This window comes from Diceros bicornis, chromosome 2 (genome assembly GCF_020826845.1).
Source record: "Diceros bicornis minor isolate mBicDic1 chromosome 2, mDicBic1.mat.cur, whole genome shotgun sequence".
NCBI lineage: Eukaryota > Metazoa > Chordata > Mammalia > Perissodactyla > Rhinocerotidae > Diceros > Diceros bicornis.
Window position 1 is genome coordinate 18,908,694 of NC_080741.1, and position 23,040 is coordinate 18,931,733.

Genomic DNA, 23,040 nt, shown 5'->3' on the forward strand with positions numbered 1-23,040 from the left:
AGCTTTTAATTATTATCAATTTTTGTTTATTGGTTTTAGTTATTATCTCTGTATTTGCCACCAGAATATAAACTCCTTGAGGTCAGGCACCATCTTTCTGTCCTACTTGTTGTTCCAACCGTAGCACAGTGTCTGGGACAGTAGGTATCAGTTGAATTAATGAGCCCAGCAACAGTGCTGCCTCTTCATGGAGAATCAAGGGAAGAGCTGGTTCCCACCAGCTTCCCACCGCAGGTTACCTTTGGCACCTCTCTCTCCCTCATCTCCCAAGTCAGAAAACTATCAATTCCCCACATCCATGTGCCCACTCTATTCCTGCTCCATCATCCAGCTTCGAGCCCTTATCATCTCTTTTCTGGTTTAAGCTGATAGTTGTTACCTGGGGACGGAAAGTACAAAGCCCAAGCAGTGAGTTCAGATTGCGTCTGCAAGTGGAGTTCAGGAACATGTCATCAGGTAATGGAGAAAGTTGGAGACTTGTCTCCGAGACAGTTTGCCCCCAAGCACAGTCACAACCATTGGGTGTCCAGCGAGAATCAGGGACACCTGAGGGCAAAGTTGGGTCTTACTTCAGAAGGCAAGGATGGTGGACACTTCTGAGTCTATACTGCAAATAAGCCTTGCCTCATCATCCAGCTGTGCTCTGGATGAAGAAAGAATGTCTTTGCAGAGGAGGTGAGGTGAGTATGGAGTGAGGGACCAGAACCAGTAGGCAGTGTTATCCATCACCACTGGGCAGTCAGGAACACCCTGGTCCCTAGAGGTGGCCCTCTGTCATGATGAGGACAAAGTTCCTTAGGCCTCCCCTTCCTGGGAATCCTCTCCTCCCCTCCCAGTTCTGGTTCTGGGCTCACCTGTCATCCTGCCCCCACCTGCCTGGGAAACAGGAGGGCTTGCATTGGACAGCAGGAGCCAGTAGTGGACACTACAGACGCTTACCCACCACTGTCTATTGGTATGTAGTCCTGGGCCTGTGTGTCAGAAGGCTTTGTTTGTTGTGAGCCAGCCTTTCAGGGCTTAAGTTTCTACAAATGCTCTTACAGAATCTGAGTTTTGAGCACCAGGCACATCAAGATACAGTGACCCTGGGAGGGTCTGTTTGGGCAGCCAACTGGTCTCCCTCTATGACGTCTCTTTCTCTCTCTTTTCTAGATTTGGAGCAACTGCTTTCCAATCTTTCTACTAGAAAGAACTTACTAAGAAGCAAATGTGAACTCACCTTTTATTCAGAGGTGTGCTCTTGAATAACCCCTCACAATTTGGGCCTTGCTCTTCTCTCTAGCTTTATCTCCTCTTCACTCCCCAGCTATGAACTGAACTATTTTTCTGAACAGACTCAGGCCTCTCCAGTTTCGAGACCTTGACTCATACTGCTGCCTCTGCATGTCATGACCTAACCATACCACCCGGCCTCCATGCTTTCCTTCTTTGCCAGGTGAACTCCTATTCATCCTTCAAAACCCATCTCAGGCTGCCCTGGGCATCCTCTGTACTCCTCATATCCCCTGTGGGTATATCTCTATCACTGCAGTTGTCATGCTGGAATTTCTGATCTTCTTCTGTCTTTCTCTGCCACTGACCTGTGTGTCCCCAGGACAGGGACAATCTCTCATCTTTGCCTCCTCAGCACCCAGCTAAGTGCCTGACACACAGGCACTCAATAAACGTTAACTGAGTAGATGAAGCAGGCTAGCTGAGGAGAGCAGATTAACACAAACATACAAGGCAGAACAGAATTAGATGTGTAGAACTAAGTATAAGGTGCCTGAGAAGCAGAACTCACAATTTAGAGCTAAACTTTCTTTATACAAAATAGAAGCAACAAAACAAATCAAACCCAAACATTTTTAAAGCACTTGCCATGTTTTGTGCCACGATAAGCCCTTCACAGGCATGACCTCATTAGGTCCCTTTACCCAGTGTGAACGGTCATACAAAGCGGGTGCGTATTAGTTATTTCCATTATACAGATGAGCAAACCGAGGCCCAGCAAATTCATGTACCTTCTTCACAGTGCTAAGTTAATCTGCATCTGTCTGACTCCACAGATGCTCTTTTCCTCTTTTTTAAAATAACTTTTTATTATGGGAAATTTCAACATACATTACATATACAAAAGTAGAGAGAGACTAGATGATGACCCCCCCACCTCCCCACTTCAACAACGAAAATCCCATGGCTCATTTAAAAAATCTCTACTCCCACCGGCCTCTACTCCTCTCTCGGAGATTGTTATGTACATATCACCTCATCTATGAATATTTCAGTAGTCCACACTCTCTTATGTGCTTCTTGTAATTTTAATTTAAAAATGATCAAAGCAATACATATATTTGATTTAAAAAGTTAAACGGTACTGAAGAGAAATGCTTGTAAAGAGAAGCGTTTCCCTGCCCACTCCCCCCCCGCCCCCCCCCGCCCCCCCCCCGCCTCCTGTTCTAGCAGCTTCCCCTTATCATTTGGCAGAGCTTGCCCCGTATTTCTGCACATTTCTTGATTGCTTGAGTTCCCAGCCCCAGACATCGTTTGTTGACTTCCCGGCCGACAAATGAAGATTTCGCTCCCTCCCTGCCCCCCCTTCCTTTATTTATTGGCCATCTTGGTAACTTTAATAATAAAGTTCTATCAGTCACGGACAGTGTCTTCCTCACACTCACTCTCTCTCTTAGAAGCGCAGATGTTTTATTTTCTAAGGTCACAAGAGAAGACAAAAAACCAGTTTAATTGCTAAACTACTGATGCCTCCGTGAAATACAGGTCCCTTCTGCTAAGAATGACAACGTAGGTGCCCCTGACCGTCAGCAGCTGTGAGCAGATAGCCAAATGGTTTTATTTCCCCACTGAGCATCCTCAGGCCTGCAGAACGATGTTAGCTATTTGGTTATTTTTCACGGTGCTGCCCTCTCCAGGGCACGCTTGCAAAACCCACACGCAGCCATCTTGCCTGACTGCCATACTGGAATCATGAGTCTAACATTAAGTAGCTCAGTTTGTTCTCCTGTAAGATGGGGCAGCTTTATCTTGACAGTACCAGGCACACAGTAATCGCTTAATAGATGTTTCTTAAGTGCATGAATAAGTGATATAGGTTTGAAGAGCCTCTGTTTTTCACCAGACACCGTATTTCTCATCCTTGAGTCTCAGTTTCCCCATCTGTAAGATGGGGGTTATAACACCTGTTCCGTTTACTCCACAGGCTGTGAGGCTTCAGGGAGACACCACAGAGGACATGCCGGGTACTGTGAGCCGCTGTGCACTGCAGTCCCATCCACGGTGCCGAAGCGAGGGTGTCAGGAGAACATCGCAATTGCATAGTCAAGATTATCCTTGGAAATCCCGGAAGGGTGCCATCTTGGAGACCGACAGTCAACAAGTCCAGCACAGCTGGGGTTTTTCTCCAGATGAGATAGTTGACTTAAACCAGGAGTCATGCTATCTGGAAATCTCCTCTCTTGAAACACCAGCACCGTGGCCAGCACAGCATAATCCTCTCATCGTGAGAGGCGCATGGGGCATGAGCCTGTCTGAAGAGGAAGCAAATTCGTGCCCTCCATCTCCTGCTCAGCACAGGGGGTGTCTTCATGGAGGGCGCGGAATGCCAGCACTGTGTAAAGGGTGTTTCTCTCTCCCCCACTCTTGCTTCAGGGACGTGGCCGTACTGGAGATAGGGCGTGAGAGCAGGAAGTGGGGAGCTGAGGGGCCGGCTGCCCCCTGCAGTGGCGGGTGAGACCTCTGCAGAGTTCTCTGCCAACTGCTTCCGGGAAACCTCAACTCAGAATTTCATTACACACCTTTAGAATGTAGAGGGCTCTCGGAGATCAGGAGAGATGAAGCAGCAAGGCACGGAGAGGTGCGATGGCTTTTTTTTCTCAGGCCCCTGAGTCGGCATGGACTCATGTGCAGACCGCGGCTTTGACTGGAGACACGGGTTCAAACCCTGTCTTTGTCGCTTGGGCATGTGTGATGCTCCAGAAGTCTCCCTATTTGTAGAATGGGGATAAGGACACTTTCTCCCCAGGGATGCAAGATGACTGAAAGAAAGGTCTGTGTAACAGAGTGTGAAATTGCCTGAGATGAGACTGGGAAGTCGCTGTAGTCTCTTAGAGTGCCTCGAAGGGGCACCCGCCCTGGAGAGCAGAGGCGAACCTGTGACAGGCATGGCAGCTGGGGCTCATGGGCGAGGGGTCTGCACCTGAGGGCAGCCTGCGAGGGTGCGGGGATGCCTGTGGGCATCAGCTGAAGGAGGGGCTTATTCTTGCAGTCGGTCCAGCAGGGAAGTCTCAGAAGAACCCAGGAAAGTGTTCCCAAGAGAAGGAATCTGGTTTAAACTCCAGCCAGATCCAGACACTGTGAAGCCAACTTACAACACTCTCTCGAGGAAGAATTTCCCGCTCTCCTTTACTCTCCTTTCTTCTTGCTTACACCTGGGTTGCATTCGAAGCAGCAGAGGGCGTGGGGGTGGGAGAGCAGCAAGCAAGAGCTGATGAGGACCTCCTCCCCGCCCCAGGCGCTGGGCCCGGCTTGGGGGCGGGGGAGACAACGGGGTCAACGTGTTGAATAATCTGTTGACTAGACATTCTGTTTACTGAACTGAGACTGTGACTTGAAGTGAGCCTGGAATCTGGAGTTATCTACAAGTGGGCAGAAAAATCATGAGACCACCCGTGTCTCCACCCAGGGCGGGAGACAGTGTTTACTCCCCACTGAACAGGTTGAAAGGGCCCTTGGAAGAAGGTCCTTTCAAAGCAAAGCTGCTTTTATAACTACACCTCAGGAGTCCTTCCTGTTCAATGTCCTTGACGTCGTCACCCGCCCAGCACTGTGTTTGGCCCGTAGCAGGCGCTCACCGGGTTGTGGGTTTACTTACTCATCATCCCTCGAGGACCTCTAGGTCCTGGAGTCCGAGAATTTTGACTCTTTATCTTTGAGTTCCCATAGTGCCTGGTGCAGAGCAGACCCACATTCAGTGCCTGATGAACGCACATCATAAAACCGAATTCCGTGCCAGCCCCATGGCAGCTACCACGACAAATGTGATACTGTCGAGACTGCTGGTGAGGAAGGAGGCAGGGCCAACGCATGCCAACATCACTAAAGCTTCTGTACTCGCATGTGACACTAATTACACCCACGGGCCGAGGGGCTGCAGCCTCCTCTCTGACACTGACGAAGCTTTTTTCCACTCATGTTATTCTCCGTAAATTTCAAAGGGTCGGGACTGTGATGACAGGTGTAATTATCTCTCTCCTTTTGCAGATAAGGAAGCTGAAGATGGGAGAGAGACTGGTGAGTGAGACTGGGTGGGACTCAGGACCCCTGACTCCAGACTCAGGCTCTGACCTAAAACCCAAAGCCACAGAAAATGCTGGTGAAAAAGAAAGGGAGAGGGGTGGCTTCTTCCATCACAAAGGGAAGCAGGAGAGAAAAAAAACAGATTTGCTGGCTAATATATGCCAGTCCTCAGGGCAAAGTGAAATTTTATGGTTGATTTATAATCCTCAGGAAGTTGGGAGCTGTTGTGGAAATTCTGACATGAATGGAGAGACTGCAGGGTGGCATGAACTGCGGGGCTGGCCTCTCAGGATAAGGGTGGCTCTGGCAGTGAAGGGATGATTATAGGCATCCAGAACTTGACACAAATAGCATTTTGCTGCTGGGTGACTAGGTGTGCAAGACAGTTCCTGGAGCAGCCAGAAGGTGGCGCCACTTGTCAAGAGAACAGGTCAGAGGCAGCAGACTGGGACTCCCCCATCTCCAAGGAGCTCCGTGGCACTCTGATTTGTCCTGGAGGCCACTCTTGGATTTCCGCCACAAAGTGGGATGCTTCTGAGACGACGAGGGTCCATCCCTGATTGCCCCTGTGCAAAGGCTTATTCCTTCCCCCTGGGGTACTACCGAGTTGGCCAGGCAGAGGGTCGAGGAGGGCCTTGCAATCCATGTAGTTACCATCTAATGACTACAAACAATGACATAAATTGCTGCTACAGTTTATTGAGTGCTGTGACACTATGCTAAGTGAATTCTTTGATTCCCATGACAATCCTGTAGAGCAAATATTATCCTTATTTTACAGATGAGAACATTGGAATTCAGAGAGATTAAGATATTTGTTTTGGGTCACAAAGTTGGTCAATGGCAAAGTCAGAATTTGAATTCAGTTCTTTCTGACTGTGTAGCTTGTGCCGTTAATCACTGTGCTGTACTGTCTCTGGCTGCCTCCCTCCCTCCCTCCTTCCACATTCTCTCTGTGCCTGGTGTGTGCTGGGTGTTAGGTCCAGGAACATCCGATCACACCTCTGCTCTCGGGATGCTCAGGGTAACGTGTAGGCCCAGGATTACAGCAGTGGGCGACCGGAGCCGTGACGGCGGCGTGCCCCAGGAGGGGAGAGAAGGGTGACCTGTACCCAGCATCAGCTTTAGGTCAGGCCCGACGCTGGGGGCTCTTCAAGTTGGAAATTCCAGCTGTTCGCTGGTTTAATTTAATTTGGGTTTTGTGACCTCGGATCAGGTGTGGCTTTGCTCTCTCTCAGTAAACCCCCCGTCTAGCCCCCTTCACTGCCGGTTGGAGAGACCTGGGCTATATTCCGGCAGGTGTGGGAGTTAATAAAACTGGTATCTCATCAGTGTGGGGCGTGGGAAATGAAGGGGGTGGGCAACCTGTACTGAACACTGCCGGTCCCAGTTGGTCAACCAGCACGGCCATGAAGGATCAGGAACTGGGCTAAGGGGAGGAGCTGTTTCTTCTCTCTAGGCTTCCTCCACTGCTCGGAGATAGCGAGGAGCAGGGACAGGAAGGTCTCTGGCCGGGCTTGGGAGATCAGAGAACACCCCCCTCTCACTTTACGGACGAGGAGCCTCAGTATTTGCCGCAGGGCACCCAGCCAGTTAGCAGCCAGAAGTGCAGCCAGGCGTGGGAGGCAGCTGCACCTGCTCTCTTCATGTCCCTGAAGGGGGTCGTAAACTGACCACCTGCTCGCCAGAGTTACGAAAGGGAATCTGGCCATTCCCTGTGGTCTGCAGGGAGATGTCAGTTTAATCCAATCTCTTCATGTAACAGTTGAGGAAACTGAGGTTCAGAGAGGTGGAGTAACTTGTCCAAGACCACACAGTGACTTAGTGACGTTTACTGTGTTTCTATGATGTGAACAGTACTCTCTTAGGCTCTCTGTACCACGGCTTTCCTTTCTGAGCCCCAAGCTCCATGTGGGGGTTTGATAGGATTTGGGATTTGATTTCAAGTGCAAAAGGAAGTGAAGGTAAAGTGGAGTAGGTACAGAAATACTGGTATTTCTGGAACTTTTAAAATGACATTTGAGGAAATAGGACAAAAAGTTGGAAATCAGGACTATAATGTGAAAAAATCAAGAGCTGCTGTCGTAGGTTGAATTACCTACCACCTAAAAGATGTGTTAATGCTCTAACCCCTGTACCTGTGAATATGACCTTATTTGGAAATAAGGTCTTTGCAGATGCAGTAGAGTTAAGATGAGGTCATTAGGGTGGGCCCTAGGCCAGTGTGACTGGTATCCTTAAAAGAGGGAAATTTGGACACAGACACAGACACAGAGGGAGAATGAAGGCAGAGATTGGAGTGATGCGTCTACAAGCCAAGGATGGCCGGCCAAGAAGGTAGAAAGGAAGCCTGGAATAGATTCTCCCTCAGAGCCCTCAGGAGGAACCAACACTGCTGACACCTAGATTTCCAATTTCCAGACTCCAGAACTGTGAGAGAATACATTTCTGTTGTTTTAAGCCCCTAGTTTGTGGCACTTTGTTATGGCAGCCACAGCAAACGAATATAGCTACCTCTTATTAACTGATTACTTTACTTTTCTGTTTGTTGATGTAACCAATATTTATTGTGCATCTCCTATGTGCCAGGCACTGTCCAGGGTGCCAGAGAAAGAGCAGGGAGAGAGGCTAAGTCCCTGCCTTCCTGAAGCTTGCTCTCTAGTTCACCTGCATTATGCCCCAGGGGCCTCACAATGATGTTCCCAGATAGGGCTCATTCTCCCTCCACGTGGAGATCAGGAAACTCCCTCTCGGGGGTTAGTGCCCAGGCCAGGGCCTCACGTCTGGTCAGGATAAAGTGGACCAAGGATAAAGGTGGGCTCTGTCTGAGGCCGCCACCCTGCTCCTTCGCATCACTCTGTTCTACCTCATTTACAGCTCAGGTGCATGACGGCCAAGAAGGATTCTCTGGGGGAGAGAAGGGTGACACAGGTAGGAGTGGGGGCCCCAGAGAGATGTCCTGCTCAGGAGTTCTGAGGCACGGAGCATGCCCTGCCTCTTAAAGTCACAGCACAGCCCAAGAAACTATGCCCCACCCCCTGGCCTCGAGGGTCCTGCAGAGCTCTGTGTGAATCTGGAGACCCCTCACACGCCAGCTCTGTCTCCAGTCCTCCCTCCCTCTGTTGAGGATGAGGAGGCTCAGGAAACCCAGTTTGGGCATGAGTGAGGAAGTAAAACCACAGCCCTGCCAGCTGGCTGCCAGCTAGGCCATGGTACTCTGCCTGCACACAAATGTTCCACAGAGTACCGGCGATAACCAGACAGGGTTGCTCTGATCCTGGGGGAAAGAGACAGACAAGACCACACCATCCTCGTATCTGAACAGAGAGGCAAGGACACTCTGCAACCACAAAAACTCAACATTCCTCGTCCAGCTAGCACGAGTGACTGTTGTGTCCTTACTAATGACAGTTCCATGCCCGCTTCATTCCTCCCGTCTCCTGGATACAACCTATAAGATACCCAATCATTAAACCGCCCGATTCCTGCAGCATCAAATGCAGAATAAGTCCTTGCTCTCAAACTTTCCCACGGATCAACAGCACAAGCCCAAACCTCAGAACAAGCCCCTCACAACCCCCTCTTCCTGAGACGTCCCAGGTTCCCCCAGTGGGTTTCTCCCTCGCTGCAGCAAGCCAATAAACCTGACTTTGTCCACCTATAAGCGAGTTCTCGGAGGTGCACGCCTCACCCGCAGACCCAGGACCCACGGGGGTCCGCAGTGGGGACCCCTCCCTCTCACCCCCTACAACCAACACTCAGCTCTTCAAGTAGCCCATGGAACTAGGTGGGGGGGCCACCCTACTGGGGACAGGGACCCAGCCCGCAAGTCTGCAGAAAGTACTGACGTAAGCATGTGTTTTAGGAGGGGCCCACTGCCCGTGGTGGAGGGGCGCCCCACCAACTCAGGGAGGTCATGAACTCTGCTCAGATAAAGACATTCTGCCTCGAGGGCTGACTGCTCAGCACATTTTTCTGAGCATTAAAATCACTGAACAAGAAAAATAGAAATCCCTGAGGGGGCTGCACCATTCCCCGGCAGCAGAGCTATTAAACTTTCAAGTCCCAGTCTCGAGCTGGCTGACAAGCTGGAAGCCGCCCCGCCTCACGCGTCCTCGCTAAAGCGAGTTCCAGTTAGAGCTGTGCTCGGGTGAGGATCAGTCACTGTTTCTGACAGTTTCCTCCAAATTGAGAGAGGCAGAGAGGAGGAGAAAAGGGAGGCTCCTCCCAGAGTTTAAACTCCTCATGGAGAATGGCCCTCGCTGACTCTGATTCTATCTGGCAGAACAGCGGGCTCTCACCAGCCTGCAGACCCCCTTACCCTGTAGGGCCTGGGGTCTGAGACAGGACTGATACTGGTCTTACAATAACAGTAGGCTTTTAATAATGATTTGGGGGTGAACACAACACTAAATTGATCCTGGCTGGGACACTGACTCAATGAGGAGCATCATCTCTGCAGGCCTTAGTTTCTTTGTCTATGAAATGGGTGTACAGGCTGAATTGTGTCCCCCTCAAATTCATATGTGGAAGCCCTAACTCCCAGGACCTCAGAACATGACTGAATTTGGAGATAGGGGTTTTAAAGAGGTAATTAAGTTAAAATGACACAATTTGGGTGGGCCCTAATCCATTATGACTGGTGTCCTTAAAAGAGGAGGAAATTTGGACACAGATGTACAGAGGGAAGACGACGTGAAGACACAGGGAGAAGACGGCCCTCTGTAGGCCAAGGAGAGAGGGCTCAGAGGAAACAACCCTGGTGACACCTTGATCTCAGACTTCTAGCCTCCAGGACTGTGAGAAAATAAATGTCTATTGTTTAAGCCACCCAGTCCGAGGTACTTTGTTATGGCGACCTGAGCAGACTAATACAATGGGCATAACCCCACCTTCCTGGGTGACACAGACATTGTTAGAGGAGCAAACGAGACAGTGAGTAAAAGCTCTTGTTAAAGCCTGCTTGTTAGTGTCACACAAACGTGAGGGTCGTATCCGAGGCCTGCAGTTCATAGTGAAGTGTGGATAGTTCTATCCTCATGAGTCTTAGCAACGGACATGGTTTTGTTGGGAGACACTAGAGGGGAACCTGTTTAACCCCCAGAGCGCCTGCACCCGCTCCAGGGGCTGGCTAGGATCTGGGCAAATAACCCAAGAATTCAGGGTCCTGCCCAGGGCTGCCCACTGGAGTTCGTGCGGACAGGACTGGCCGTGGGGCTGTACCGTCCACACTGGGGTTCCCCAGGCACCTGCAGGCCTGTGGTCTGAAACACCGCCAGGAGCACTGCACTTTGCAGGCAGTGGTCCTGAGGGACAGGGACAGGAGCCACACGCAGGGGGCTCCAGACGCCCAGGAGCTTCACCTCCGTGTCTCGTTGACTGCTCACAACCCACGAGAGCCACGTGCACCCTCACTATGCAGATAGTCAAACCAAGGCTCTAAGTTAAGACACACATCGAGTTTCCTTGACAAGTAAGTACCAATAAACTCATTTCTCAGATAACCTTCCTCCTACCTGGGGGACGGCAATGAGGATGATGAAGATGTGGCCCAGTTAAAGGCTGGGGGTGATGCGGGAAGTGCTCTGGGCAGCCAGGGCCAGAAGGAGGTGCTGGGGAGGGGCGGAGGGCGGGGCGGGGAGGGGACAGGGTGCTGGGGTGGGCTGGGCGGGTGTGGACTGTTAGAATTCGGGGGAGGGGGACTTTACCTCCTGTGTAACTTTGCCCAGAGTCTGCTGAGAGGGGGGCCTTTCTACCTTCATTTCTCTCCCTCCGTGCTGTAGTGTTTCCCCTAAGACTTATCTGGATGGTTATTCCTCCGTCCTTGAAATAAAGAAATACGATGACAAGTGGTCTTCCACTAGCAGGTGGGTCTTGTGATGGAGTTTTCCACTCCCCGGGCACTGCTTTTCATTACCCGCTGATCACAGCCGACACAACTTCTCATTTCTGCTGAATAATGCGTTTGTGACAGTCAGCTCTGCTAGCTCGTTTACAGCCAGATAAATGAGTCTTTATGTGCTTTTCCCCAGCCAGGCCACGACAGACTAGGTTTTATTGTCCTAAATTGAGTCCTCAACTTTGATGGGTCAGCATCTGCCCTCTGGGGGAGCGCTGGGACCCTCGACAATGTTCTGCCTGGAGCCATCGTCTCAGGAATTCCCGTCAAGAGCCTCCACGTTTGTCCTTGCGCCAGCCGCCTGGATTGAGTTTTAATTTAGTTCTTTTGGAGCGTGCAGGCCATTAGAAGGTCTTTCCTATTGCTCTCTCACATGGGTATTTAGTTTTGCTGGGTTTTTGTTCAGAGAGGAGGCTGTTGAGATGGGTCTTTCCTCTCCCCCTGGGACGTGTCAGGAGAAGGGTTCGGTTGCTTCTGTGAGCTATGGGCCTCCCCGGCCCGGGACCTGGCTGGAACAAGTCGCCTGGCAGCAGTTTTACTTATTACTTCTTTTTCTGCAGGTAAAACATTCTAACAGTGCAAACAAGTACAGAGCCCAGAGTAAGCCTGCTCCCACCCCTGTGTCCAGTCCCCCAGCCCTCTCACTAGAAGCGTCTGTACCACCCCTTATGTGTGCTTCCAGGGTCTGCCCTCCCACCTTTTTTGTGTGTGTGTGAGGAAGATCAGCCCTGAGCTAACATCTGACCATCCTCCTGTTTTTGCTGAGGAAGACTGGCCCTGGGCTAACATCCGTGCCCATCCTCCTCCACTTTATACGGGATGCCGCCACAGCATGGCCTAACCAATGGTGCGTGGGTGCGCGCCCGGGACCCGAACTGGCAGTTCGCTGCAGTGGAGTGCGCGCACTTAACCACTTGCGCCACCGGGCTGGCCCCCGCACCCCCTTTTTTAAAAACACAAATAGCATAGCATAGGTGGGGTTTGCAGCCTGCCTTTTTACTCAAAAATATATTTCGGTGCTGGTTCCTGTCAGACTATAATGAGCTTCCTTGTTCTTACAGCTGCAGAGGATTCTGCTGCGTTATTTAGCGACATCAGACGTTCGGGTTGTTTCCAGTATCACTCTGGTCTGGGGCTTTCACGAAGCTCTCCACCCCTGACGTCAGGGTTCTGACTTGAAACCTCGAGCCTGTCTGGCTCTGTATTCAGCCCTTGCTACCCAACCCTTTGTTGGCCGCCTTCTGTGTGTCGTGGCAAACTCCCTCTGTGCCAGGCTCTGGGAATAGAGGGGTGAGGGGGACCAGCTGCGACCTGGGAAGAGCTTGGCGCTTGGTGGGGAGACTGCAAAACTCTCTGCATAGATAATGCCGTCTAGCCCCCGCACTAAGGGACCAAACACCAGTGTGGCTTCTTTCCGCCCCGATCGTGTCCCTAGGGGGGCCCCAGCCCCCTAAATGCCTGCCTGAGAAAGCTCATGCTGCCAACACATTTATTGTTCATTTCAGCCAAAACCCGACAGGAGGCCCCTGGCTGCCCTTTTCTTAGGCAATTACTTTAGGAAACTTGGAATTGTAAATCCTTTCACTGCCTCTTTGAGATATAAATCTCCTATAACCTGAAATATTTTCTCAGGGACCTGGGTGCCGTCTCTTGGGAAATGCAAACATCTGTGGAGACAGCTCCCCCATCTCCCATCTCCTGTGAGAGGGCACGATGCCAACTCTGGAGGGCGCCTGGCTCCAATTTGCTCCCATCATAAAGATGTGAGAAGTGTGTTTCTCCTTTGGGTAAGCACTGATGAGCAAACAGGTGGCCTGATCACATCAACACCCCGGCCCTTAACCTCCTCTGGACTTTTCCTTTAGCACAGCCGGTGTCTAAAAAGCCTCCTGCCTTTTGTTTCCATGGAGTTGAGCTCAGTTCTGTCCTGAAGTCTCTCTCCTCTACTGCAGTAGTCTGAATAAAATCTGTCTTGCCAATTTGGGCAAGTGTCCAGTGCAAAAATTTCTCTTTGACTGTTGGGAAGTCTGCCCCATGCACAGACTGCCCTGCAGATGGTCATGCCTGGTCCTGACTCCCAACCTCCGTCCATGCTGGGCCCCGGGCTGAAAGGCCATCTTCTGGCATGTTCTTTGGGTCTCACATTTAGTCTCCATTTCCTGGTTCTTACTCAGGACCAGTCAGTACCCCTTTCCATCTCTAAACTCCTACAGTGTGTGTGGGCTGAACAACTCATGAATACATGTACATAAACACAATTATTGATGTTATTACTCACTTAATGTTTGTATCTTCAAGTTTTCATTTTCACAAACTGTAATTGGGTGTTGGTTATGCAGCAGAACTTTACATACATTATTTCATTGTACGATAAACAATGGACCAACCCTATGAGGTAGATAGTCTGTCTTCATTTTGTTATGCAAATTCAAACATATATAAAAAGAGGGAATGGTATAATGGACCCCCACATACCCACCGCCCAGCTTCAATGATTGTAAACGCATGGCTCATTTTGTGTCACCTGTACCCCCTCACTTTTCTGCTCTGCCTCAGATTATTTTGAACAAATTCTGTATATCATATTATTTCTTCAAATATTTCAGTATGCATTGCTAAATTATAAAGATGCTTTAAAAAAAACCACATAACTTCACAACCATTACCACATCTACAATTAATAACAATTCCTCAATATCATCAAATACCTAGTTCATCTTTCCTCAATTATCTAATCTACTTTTTGTTTGTTTGAATAGTGGTTCAAATTAAGTCCATTTCAGTGGGTCGATATGTCAATTTAGTCTCTTCTAATTCATAGGTTTCCCCCTCCATCTCTCTTTTTTCCCCCCTTGTAATTTTTGCTTGTTAAAAAAATTGGATCTTTAGTCCTGCAGTTTCCCACAGTCTGGATTTTGCTGATTTCATCCCTATGGTGTCTGTTAACATGTTCATCTGACCTCTGTATTCCCTATAAATTAGTAGTTCTATCTTTAGCTTTAATCACATTCAGTTTTGTCTTTTTTTGGCAAGACTACTTCATTGGTGATGTTGTGCATTCCACAAGGAGGTGCATAATGTCTGCTGGTCTCTCTTTTTGTGACATTAGTAGCCACTTGATGATTGTTATTGCCTAGGTCCATTATTTTATTATGGTTGCAAAGGGGTGATATTCTAATTTTATTTTAATAATTAATATTAATTATAAATATAAACAAAATTAATAATTATATTACTATTCATTTTTTAGCTGGAATACTTCTATAAAAAGACACTTCCTTTCTTCAATTCTTTCTTTTTTTTTTAACCCTGATGTATCTACAGTTCTTATAGGAAAGGCTGGAAAAACGCCTGATTCTTTCTCATTATTTACCAGTTTTCAAAATAATGAGTTGATCCCCCAGCAGACTTCAAAAGTAACTAATTAGTGGAAGTTTTTTTTTTTTAATATTATACTGAACTCATAGATTTAAACATATTTGATGTGTTTCAATCCATTGCAGTTAATATTCTCATTGATACTCAATCATCTTTGATTAGTGGGAGCTTATTAAAACTGGATGCTTAGTGTTTTGACATGACTCTAGTAGTTCTTTATAGCTTCCTTGGTTTTTGTCGTGACAAGATGTTTTAGACTCGTCTTGTACATTTCCTGCACCCAAACCTGGATTCAGCTAGTTCTCTAAGATGCCTCTGTTCTTTTAGTGAAAGATGGAAGTTAGAAACCAAAATCTGAGGTTAAAAATGCTCATTGCCACTGGGTTGGCCATTGTTTCTAGGTCTTGTTGCTGGCCAGAGCTGGGAAATAGTATATATTTATTTTCTGATCATATACACCATGAGTTTATACTGATAATTCCAATTTAAATTCAGGACTAAAGAACTGTCACTAAACTCTCTTAGTGTTACAGCTGTATCTCCTTTCACCCACACTAAAAGTCTCAGTTCTAATGACACAAATATAATTACTCTTTTGCTTTTGCCCAGAGTACACATGCACATATACGCACACCAGTGTCAGAATGACAATACCAACACTACAACCAACAATATGATTACTGATAATAATTTAAGATTCTTTTCAAGAATCTTACTCTTTTGCATCCCCACCAGGGATGTACAGTCAGGTTACTGTGGTTTAAAAAGTCACTTGGAACAGGTCTTCTCTGGGTAATTATACCTTCAATATGATACATAGTTGGATTCATTTGTTTCCTTCTCCTTTTGATTCTTAGGGTTTCCTTTATAAGATTTAATTTTGTTTTATAATTCTGTAAAATATTTGCATGGTTCCAAAGTCATCTCTACATAACAAGATAAATTAAAAGAATTCTAATGTCAATTCCTTTTCCTTCTACCGTACGCCCTCCCTCCTCCTATAAGTGATCATTTAAAAACATTTATGGGTTGTTCTTTTTCCATTACAGTCATGAGTCACTTAACGACTAGGACATCTGAGAAATGCATCATTAGGCGATTTTGTCATTGTGTGAACATTGTAGTGTGTACTTACACAAACCTAGATGGTATAGCCTACTACACACCTAGGCTATGTGGTACTAATGTTATGAGACCACCATCATATATGTGGTCCATTGTTGACCAAAACGTTGTTATGCAGCACATGACTGCATAAGCAAATACGTATGTATATGTTCATATCCCTTCCTCTTTCTTAGATAAATGGTAGAATGACATACACATTCTCTCCACCTTGCTTTTTAACCCAACAATATATCCTGGAGATAACTCTGTAATAGTTATAGAGCTATTCCTCATTCCTTTTGTAAATGTATCATTGCTTATTCAACTAGTCCCTATTGATGGGTATTTGGGTTATTTCCAGTCTTTCATCATTATCAATAAGATTGAAATGAGCAGCCTTGTGCATACTTCTTGTTCATGTTTTTGCCAATGTGTCATTAGAAGAGATTCGCAGAAGTGGGATTGCTGGATCAAATTACATACACATAAATGCATACATAATTTGTCTAGATATGCCAAATTCTTCTCCACGGGGATTGTAACATTTTCTCTTCCCATCAGCGCTGTACAAACTTGCCTGTCTCCCTAGCACTTCACCAACAAAATAGATTGACACACTTTTCGAGTTTTGCCAATCTGATAGGTGAAAATGGTATCTCAGGTAGGTTTTTGTTTTGTTTGTTTTTCTCTTATTACGAGTGAAGTCGAGCATCCTTTTATATAGTTAAGAGACATTCTCATTTATTTTTATGTCAACTGTCTGTTCATATCCTTAGGCTATTTAAAAATAAGCAAGTAGTTGGCTTTTATTTTAAAACTCCAAATCTTAAATGCTGTTTACAGAATAGAGTTACTAACTCTTTGTATTCTAAGTTGCAAATACTTTTCTCTAATTTGTCATTTATCTTTTAGTTTTGCTTATAATGTTATTTTGTGATGCAAAATTCAAAAATTTTTGGTAATCAAATTTATCAATATTTTTCTCTATTGCTTTTAGATTTTGAGTTATATCAAGGAAAAATTTTCCTACACCCAGGTTATAAAGGAATTCACCCATGCTTTCTACTTGTACATTCTCCTTTTTTACATTTAAATCTAGGATACATTTGGAATTGATCCAAATGGTACAGTGAAGGATGGATCCAATTTTGTTGTTTTCCTGTGACTATGCAGCTATATGAATACCACTTATTAAAAAGTCCATCCTTTCCTTCATTGGCTTCACACGCTGCATTTAACAACACTAAGTTTCCATGTGCAGCAGAGTCTACTTTTGAATTTTGAATATGGTTCCACTGGTCTTCTCATCTTGTATGTGCCAATACAAAACTGCCTTAATGACCGAGACTTTCTAGTACGTTTTAATGTCTGAGAGAGCTGCCCCTTCCCTCCTTGCTCTTCTCTTTCGGTTTTCTTTTTGGCTATTCTTGCTGTTTTGTTCTTATGTATGAAATTTATAATAAACTCTTGTAGTCCTAAAAAAAAACTATGGTATTTTAAAAATTAGGATTGCATTAAATTTATAAATTAACTTAGGGAGAACTGACATCTTTCTTGAATCTTTATATTCAAGCACATGGTGTTTCTTTCCACTTGTGTCTTTCAAGAGGGTTTCATTATTGTCTTATATGGATTTTGGACATTTCTTATTAAGCTCATTTAGAGGCATTTCAGTTTAATTTTTGCTATCATAAATGAGATTTTCTCTTTCATTTTATCTTTTTTGTTGTTTATATATAGGAAGGGTGTGCATCTTTAATGGCATTTTATAACCTGCTACTTTACTAAATTTAACTTTACTAAATTATCTTATTGTTTGTTGTACAGTTTTTACATGGAACAATTTGGGCTTTTGTGAAAGACCAATATTTTCTCTCTTTCTTTCTAATTCTTACACCTCCAATTGCCTTCTCTTGTCTGATGGCATCAACTACTACCTGTGACCAATGTTCCATAGTAGCAGAGACAGTGGGCATCCTTCTCTTGTTCTTAGTTTCTATGGGAAGGCCTCTACTATTTCCTTCTTAGAGATATTTTATTATGTCAAGAAAGTCTCCAAATATCTTCATTATCCAGATGAGAAATCAAGATGTAGCCAGATCAATGAAGAACTTGCCTCAAGGTCATGCAGGGCCTGAGTTTCACCCACGGGCTCTCTGGCTTCAAAATCCTCAGTCTTCGCGGTACACTCCCCTATTTTTCATTATATGGACTCCCCTGCCCCCTATTCCTCAAAATGGACCTCACATTTTAAGAGATCTTCAGAGATTTAAGAGTGGCTGAGTGCGGTTTTTGGGAAGGGCACAGAAAGGGGCCCCGAATCACAGCCCTCGATCTCTCCTGTATTTTCTTTAGCAATTCTGCTTTCTCCCAGACATATTCTATTTAGAAAAACAAGAGCCCCCAGGAAACTGGAAACCACTCTTCTTAGAAAGCAGGTTAGTGACCAATATTACTCAACCAAATATTATGTTACTCGACCAAGACCCTTGGGAGCAGCCTCATGCCTCCTTCCCCTCCCCTGCTCCATCAAAATATTTCTTCCTGTCTTATACATCATCACTGCCCTGAGAGGAATTCTCCTGAACATATTTTTCCCCATGTAGTTACATTTCTAATGATACTTTAGTGTCCCTTAGAGCTTGGCTAACAGAGTAACTGCCTTACTGGCCTGCTCTGACCAAACAGATTGCATTTATTAAGAAATGGACTGAGTGGTTTGTCTTGGGTAAATGTACTCAGGTCTTGCAGATACTAGAATAGCTCATGGTCTTTCCCCCTCTCCCTTTCAGGGACACCAGTTTGTGTATCATGAACAGTGACCCTGTTGCCTTTCTTTTAATTCAATGCGGAGGGATTACGTCTTTTCTCTTGTTTTAAAAAAAAACCTTCTAGGACCTCAGGTTCTATGGGGAGAGAAACCTGGCTCTGATCTAGATTGACTAAGTTTCCAGCAATTTCCCCAAATAGGCAGTTCCCCAAGGGATGGGCTCTCTCTCTGCAAGGGGCAGAAAGAGGGACTGTGAACAGCAGGAAAAATATTCAAACCAGGCCCATTTTAAATTCTAATCTCTTGCCTTCCAGTAATTTTGATTTCCTCCAGCTGAGTCGTGCTGTGGGCGGTGTAAGCTGCTGTTTTCTCCCACAGAGATCACTAATTTCGGTGGAAACTTAAGCCTCCACGTTCCCCTTTTTCCCAGGCAGCCTCTGCCCGGCCCTGGCCTTGGCTCGCCCTGTTTGCTTTGAGGCTCGGTCTCTGTGGCTGCACCTCCTCTGTCTCCACTCTCCTTTTATGTGCAGCTCCGAGGCAGGGAGGCTGCCTAATTCTGAGCTTGCGTTTGGCCTGTTTGAGGATGAAAGGGGCTGATGTTGCTGCCAGAGCTTATTATCAGCATCACTCACTTGGCAAGAAAAGTCAGGCGCACTCAGCAAAGCCGGAGAGGGGAAGGGCCACCCTCTGCCCGAGCAATGGGCAGGTATGGGGCCTCTGTGGCCTCTGGGGGTCTTCCTGTCTGTTTTTTACCACTTAGCAGAGGTGGCTGAGAGGTTCTAACGCTGCTGAGGAGCAGGGAGAGAGAGGTCTGGAAGAGAGCTGAAAAGGAACTTCATATACATTTAACCCTAACCAGGACTGGCTACATAAATTGTGAGTCCCAGTGCAAAATGAAAATGTGGAGCTCCTTGTTCAAAAAGCAGGAGAAAAAGTCTTTTAAAGGTACTAAAATATAAAGCTTTATCCTTTCTCCCATGGTTTTTCTCTCAACTTGTCATGGTAGTTTTTGCTATTTAATCTCGCACCCTCTTGGGCACAGGGACACTCAAGGGGCAAGTATAAACTCTCAGAGGCCCCTGGGGGCCCTGCCCCACCATTTGGGGCTCTGTGTGGCCCACCAACAGCTGGATTACCCTTCCTGCCAGCCACTGGACCGACGTGCCACGTCCTGGCCAGGGGCAGGGAAGTCAAGCCAGGCATCTCCATTTCCCACAGACCAGCCACCCTAACCCATGGAGGACAGGCAACCCCCAAGACTATTGAAACCTCAGTGCCACTCTGAACGCACCTGGATCAAGGGTGGGCAAGAGGCTCGCCCTCCTCCCCTAGGTGGCTGCCAAATGTACTGGCACTGCCAGTCCTGACGGGGACGGCTGCTGCCATGCCCCACCTGAAGATGTCACCCTGCCCCTGCCTGCATCTGTGATCAGGCCCTTGCCGGGTGCAGGGCAAGGAGGGGATGTCAGGAGGGGCCTGGCCATGTTGCCTGTGCACAGACTTTATAGTTCCCGAAGCCCCTTTTTGCATCTCATTTCATTTCATGCTCACAATGACCCTGAGAGGGTTCATCCAGTTGGAAGATGAGGAAAGGGAGACACGGAGCGAAGGATTGGTTGGTCCAAGTAAGTGGCAGAACCAGGATGTGAAGAGAGATCCTGATCATTGCTGAGCATTGATCGTGTACGTGGCTTTACGTATCTGCGATGCCATGAATGAAACAGTCTTTCTAAGCTGTTAGCCACTGAATTTACTAGGTACATTACATTCAGTTAACCCCCTTAACAGTTCTGCACAGTAGATATAGTGATCCCCAAATTGCAAATGGGAAAGAAAGTTCAGCGAAGTTAAGTAACTGACCTAAAGTCACCTAGCTAGTAGGTAGCCGAGCGAACATCCAAATGCAAGTTCACCTGACTCCCTGTTTACACCTTTTTCACTCTTCTCACTGTGCTGGGAAGACCTCGTCCTTGCCTAAGAGAGCCTAGGGTGTGAGGGCGTGGACCTGCAAATGACCACAGGACAACATGGTAACTGCCACAGCGGATGCACACAGGCTGTCCCGAGACCACGGAAGGAGCAGGGAAAGCATCACAGAGGAGCAGAAAAGCCGAGGGCACGCCATGTGCTCATGGGCTCCCAGTGGGTGGTGTGGCTGAGACAGAGAGGGGGCTTTGGTAGGGCCTTGTGGACTGAGCCCAGGGTCACAGATTGTGTCCTGTTGGTGATGAGAAGCCCAGAAAGGTTTTGGGCAGGGACATAACGTAGTCAGATCCCATGTGTCCAAGAGATCATTCTGGTGACTGGGTGGAGAACACAGGACGGAGAGCGGGTGTCAGCAAAGCCGTCTTTCAGCGTATGTTGAGGCCTGGGGCGGGTGGGCAGTGTGGGTCAGTTTTGCAACAGCAACAAAGGAAAAATCATGTGTACATCTCAAATGTGTAGAATTTTCTTTTGTTCTTTTTCATGGAACAGAGCTTAATATAGCTGGAAGGCCAGGCTGTGCAATACAGAAATAACTCCATTTTACAGGTTGGTCTAACTGTCTCTTCAAGTCCATGTTTTAAAAAAAAAGGAAGAAAAAGAGAACTCTGTATTCAACCTAGGATCTCATTGATAGTCACTTAAAAGGCAAATGACCCCCATTTGGGATTCTGACACAGTGGCGGAGGCTGAACATCTTGGCATCCGGCCTTCGCTTGTGGCTGTACTGCTTTCTCTGTGTAGTTTTTAGTCTGCAGTTCACCTGTAGGCAGGACCCATGCACCTTATTCATCTACGGATTTGCTGGAATATCCATAGCATTACTATACCCATTTTACAGATAAAAAAACTGAGGGTCAAGAGAAGTTGGGTAAGTTGCTCAAGCCCCTGTAGCTAGCTGGAGCCAGATCAGGTCCGAGTATGGACTAAGTCTTGTGGCCATACTTTTTGACCTAGAAATTGGGATGCCTGGTTTCTCATAAAAAGTCTGTGTGGCATCTGAGTACAAGAAATTGTCTGGTAGATGCTGAAATATCGGAATATCTAGGAACATTCTGGTGGTTTATAGGACACAAATATTTGGAATCAGCACTGTTGGGGAGAATCCTGCAGGAACGGCTGCCTTCGATTGACAGCTTTAAGGCCCTGGACTGCTCTAAGATGGCTTTCCCTTGCAGCGCAGATGGATGCCAGCAGAACAGCAGCTCCAGGGGGAAGCTGAGAGAACAGCGTTGTGTGTCATGCAGATGGTGCCATCAGCCGGGCACTGACTGATGGTGAGAAGCACCTTGGGATGAAATGGGAGGCAGGAGGGGCAAACGGGGAGTCCCTGAATGTGTCTGCTCAGCATCACCCAGCCACACAGGAATGAAGGTTTGTGACCTCCTCTTGCGGGGCTGCATGCTGGGCCCCAGGGTGCAAGGGGTCTGAGCCGGCAGTTCCTGGCTGAGTTCGAGGCTGGTTTAGCTCAGAGGGATCCCAAGACCAGCATTTGAGGGGGAGGGGAGGGGAGAAGCCAGCCGCCCACAAAGAGACAGATGAGATGCGCAATGCTGGCTGCAGTCCCAGCGCTGCAACCACAGGCTGCGGGCCAGACATGACGGATGAGCTCGGTGCTCAGCAGAAACAGCCCTAGAGAGCAGGTCCTGACCAAGCAAGGGAGGAAAATGAGATCTCTGTGTCCTGCCCTGTCCAGTAAGATAGCCTCCAGCCAATTTAAACTTAAATTAACAAAAAATAAAATAAAAATTTCAATTCCTCTATCTCATTAGTCACGTTTCAAGTGCTGAATAGTCATATGTGGCTAGTGGCTACCAGGCTGGACAGTACAGATGCAGGACATTTCCATCACTGCAGAAAGTTCTATTTGAATGTAAATTATCTCATTAATATTTTTTACATTGATTACATGTTGAAATAACATTTAAAATATATTGAGTTAAATAAGATATAGTAAATATTAACTTCACCTGTTTCTTTTTACCTTTTTTTACTGTAAGAGACTTGTCAATTACCTCCGTGGCTCGTATGTCTCTTGGACAGTGCCGTTATAGATGGACACAAGAACTTACCTCCATTTTCCCATCATTTTTAATGCCACATCCTTTCAGTGGTATTCTATTTGATGATGGCTATAAAAATCTTTTCCTAACACAAAGGTTACAGAGTCAGCCCAGAGAATGGCACAAATGCAAGCTTTGGAGCTGGAAAAACTCAGTTTTAAATCTCAGTTCCATCTCCCTGCTAGCTGCGTGATCTTGGGCAAATTACTTAATTTCTCTGTGCCTCAGTTTTCTCATCTGAAAAATGCAGTCAATGAACGAGCCACTGCATAGCCTGGCTTTGAACATCAGAGGAGACAGTGCATGTCTCCTCTAGGGGACTACCATGGGCCTGGCCCCTAGGACACCTCAGGAAATGGTAGCCATTGTTACTGTTATCATTGTCATTAGTATTTTTAGCATGTAAGTGTAAGCGGTTATGGTCAGTTTCTCTGGCCACAGACCATGCACCCCCCTGCCTCCTGCCTCAGCACTCTTGTTCTCTGATAATGACCCCTCAGAGGTGGTGCAAAGGCAGCTGTCAGCATCCTCTCCCGGCCCTATGCAAA

At 47.0% G+C, this 23,040-nt stretch overlaps 1 protein-coding gene across 1 annotated transcript in view; it reads right to left on the bottom strand.

Moving 5' to 3' along the window:
- The window catches only part of BFSP2 (beaded filament structural protein 2), a 125,144-nt gene that overhangs the window by 101,594 nt on the left and 510 nt on the right, over positions 1-23,040 (bottom strand). The gene's annotated exons all lie outside the window — the stretch shown is intronic.